The 3,808-nt window shown below is 41.5% G+C and overlaps 1 pseudogene; it reads left to right on the top strand.

Moving 5' to 3' along the window:
• Nucleotides 1-458: 458 nt before the first annotated feature.
• LOC134947988 (5S ribosomal RNA) lies at nucleotides 459-578 on the top strand (annotated as a pseudogene).
• Nucleotides 579-3,808: the final 3,230 nt, after the last annotated feature.

Here is a 3,808-nt window from a genome sequence, read left to right as displayed (position 1 = left end):
ATATAAAAATCAAAATGGAAAATCACGCAGTATCCAAACACTTCAACGTTGCACATAATTCCAATCCGGAGGCACTAACTTTTAAAGCGATTGAACTCGTGAAGCTGGGAGAAAGAGGTGGCGACCTGGCCAATAAATTCTCACGTAGAGAAATGTATTGGATTTTTCAATTACAAACACTCCACCCGAAGGGATTCAATGACTATTATGAAATCGCTCCGTTCCTGTGAAAATTATAGCCGTTGGATCATCACGGTTGGATCTTCACCATATCTTCCTTCCCCACCCCACCCCCCTCCCCCCACCACCCCCTCCCCCATCCCCCCGGTCCTGTACCCCCTACCCCTCCTACTCCTACCCTATTCCCATCCACACCATTCCCGCACTGTTTTCTTCAATATATCACTTCACAGTTATGTTGATATATTAAATTTGACACATGTACGGTAAAAAGTTATTACTACAGTCAGACCACATTGGAAAGGCCCAATCTCGTCCGATCTTGGAAGTGAAGCAGTGTCGGGCCTGATCAGTACCAGACTAGGGAGACCATCTGGGAAGATCAGGTACTGTAACCAAACTGATGTTAAATAGCCTACATGAGCATGTCAGTTTAGTATTACTCACACTATCTGCATCTTAATAATTTATTAGTACCTTTAATTTTGCACTCAGTACTTTATCTATACATTTATATATATCCTTATCTACTTTTACCTTTAATTTTGCACTCTGCACTTTATATACATCTATATATCCTGATACTATGAATCACTCTGCAGTGTATAATATAGTTTACAGTGATTTACTGAATATTACTGTCACTATTGAATTAATTACTGACTAATCCCCGTTTTTCTATCTATTTTTATGCATAATATACTGGAGAACTAAGACAAATGTCCCTGATTATGGACTCCCCAAACATGGCCGCCGTGTGAAACTATATATGAACAAATCCTTATAAAGATGGCCGCCGCAAGGAAGTCCCTGAGAGTAAGATTCATAGAACTGTTGGTCTCCAAAGAAACGTCTGCAGCCGCGGGCGCACGCGCAATCGCATACCGGAAGTGGTGCGGAAATGACGCGACGGACGAAAACCGGAAGTGGGGCGGAAAAGATCCGCCGGCGCCTCTACAAGAGAGTTTTTAAAGCTCTCCAACACCAAACCTGCTTTGTAAATACTGATACAACATCATGTACACATATACTACAAAATAAGGCCACTGGACATACGTAAATAGAAGTTTTTAACCCATTTTACAATACCATGATTAATTAACAGGAAGTGATGTCATAATTACTATGAGATTAGTACTGGTATAAATAGAAGCTCAGTCCCACTCTGCCTTTACCCCTTGATGAAGTCTGAATGACGAAACGCGTTGGGATACCTGGCAGTGACCTCATACCAAGTTAAGTTAAAATTGTTTTACATATTTTAACATACATTTTAACTGGTATTATATTGCATTGTGTCTATTGTTTTTATCCCATTTTTTAAGAAGTTTTGCTGCTCAAATTTTAGTAATTTTTAGTATAGTTGTATAATCTTTGTCTGTTTTAATGTATAAATAAACCCCCCTTTTTTAGATTTATTTGATCTGGTTATTCATTTTATATATACTTTTAGATCCACTTTTATTGAATTAATTTAAGACACCGTTGGTCGCTATATCCCCCACCCCCCTGTGTGTTATATATATATATATATATATATATATATATATATATATACACACACACACATATATACAAACAAATCTAGAAAACCACAGCACTCGCCACCCCAGAAGCGGGGTGCAATATCTGCACTCACCACTCAGCCCATGGCCACCAACCCAAATATATACAAACAGAAAGTTCAGCACTCACCATAGCAAGCTCACTTATCCTCACAACATCAATAATCATTCATTTATTGATGTTGTGAGGATAAGTGAGCTTGCTATGGTGAGTGCTGAACTTTCTGTTTGTATGTATATATATATATATATATATATATATATATATATACACTGCTCAAAAAAATAAAGGGAACACTAAAATAACACATCCTAGATCTGAATGAATGAAATATTCTTATTAAATACTTTACATAGTTAAATGTGCTGACAACAAAATCACACAAAAATTATCAATGGAAATCAAATTTATTAACCCATGGAGGTCTGGATTTGGAGTCACCCTCAAAATTAAAGTGGAAAAACAAACTACAGGCTGATCCAACTTTGATGTAATGTCTTTAAAACAAGTCAAAATGAGGCTCAGTAGCGTCTGTGGCCTCCTCGTGCCTGTATGACCTCCCTACAATGCCTGGGCATGCTCCTGATGAGGTGGCGGATGGTCTCCTGAGGGATCTCCTCCCAGACCTGGACTAAAAACCCCTTTATTTTTTTGAGCAGTGTATATATATATATATATATATATATATATATATGGGGAGAGGTGGCTAAGGGGGTTATCAGGTCTGGAGCTCAGGTTTCACAATGAATATGATTAGGCTTACGATACCATCCCCTTTTAAAGTAGGTTACACAGGTTCTGTGGCTGATTAAAACGAGGTGAAATGCAGGCTTGCCAGCCACATAATCTGTTTACGTAATTCATGAGTGTCCCGATTTAAAGGCATAGGGGCCAATTTATCACGATCCGCATCTGAGGATGCGTTTGTGCTGTGTTAACATCAGCCCAATCCACAATGCGATAATTGATTACATTGCACGGATGTATCAATTATCGCATGCAGGGACACAGTTGCGAGAAAGCACTGTCCCTGTCATGCCACTTCGCAGCCAAATTAGGGTATTTTTAAGGGGGGAAAAATAAAAATTTCCTGCTCTCCATTCCCCATTGATACTTTGGTACTGTAAAATGGGCTGATGTTTATTCATGAAAACTGATCCAAAAGCCCTTTAATACATTCAGGTGATACTAAAATAATGTGAAACATTATTTTTGTAAAAAATTGTTTATAAATATGCCTGATAGTATGGTAAGCCTAAATATAATTAAGAGAAAAGGGAGGCTGTCAGATCAAGGGTCTGATTGTCTGATTGTTGCTTGCATCCCAATGGTGTTCGTTCAGAATCGCAGTTCAGATTCAGACAGATGCACAAAGAAGTGTATAAGGGGGAGAGGCCGACCATCCAGCGAACCCCTGTACCCATGCTTACTAAAGAATTGAGTCGACACCTCTGTTGGGCCAAATCGTTCACCGTTTATATTTCACTCTTGAAACACACATCAACAAAAACTCACACAATATGTTGCAGGGTCAGGAAAGGATTGGTGAGCAATGTTCTCCTTAACTAGGTAGGGGGGCCGTGGCACGTCTGTCTGCCTCCCCCGGTCATACCTATGGGTACCGGTGCGCTCAGCCCGGCCGTGCGAGCACGCCGTGTCCCACCTCCCCTCCTTCCTATGGGTGGGGGCGTGCCCGGTCCGCTTGCAAATGCGAGTATCCTGCCCGCCCTCCAACCAAACCTGGGTGGGGGCGCGGCTGTCCCAACTGGTGCCAGACGACTGCGTCCCCCCTCCCCTACCACCCGGGGACCGCACACCTCGTGCATACCCCCTCACTGGCGCGCAGTCCATGCGGCCCAACCGTCTCAAGCTGGAGCCAGGCGTGCGGCCTGGTGAATATGCTTGGCCATCTGCCATCCGCTTACATACCATTCCATACCATGCCTTGCTCCCCACTTTCCCCACGTTGCCTGCGAAACTGCTACATCACTAAAATATACATTGCACATGCTGTTATAACATTGACACCCATTATGTGAACTTTTTTATATTTTTTATATAT

This window comes from Pseudophryne corroboree, chromosome 1 (assembly GCF_028390025.1).
Source record: "Pseudophryne corroboree isolate aPseCor3 chromosome 1, aPseCor3.hap2, whole genome shotgun sequence".
Lineage (NCBI taxonomy): Eukaryota > Metazoa > Chordata > Amphibia > Anura > Myobatrachidae > Pseudophryne > Pseudophryne corroboree.
This window is presented reverse-complemented; position numbering and strand designations above follow the sequence as displayed.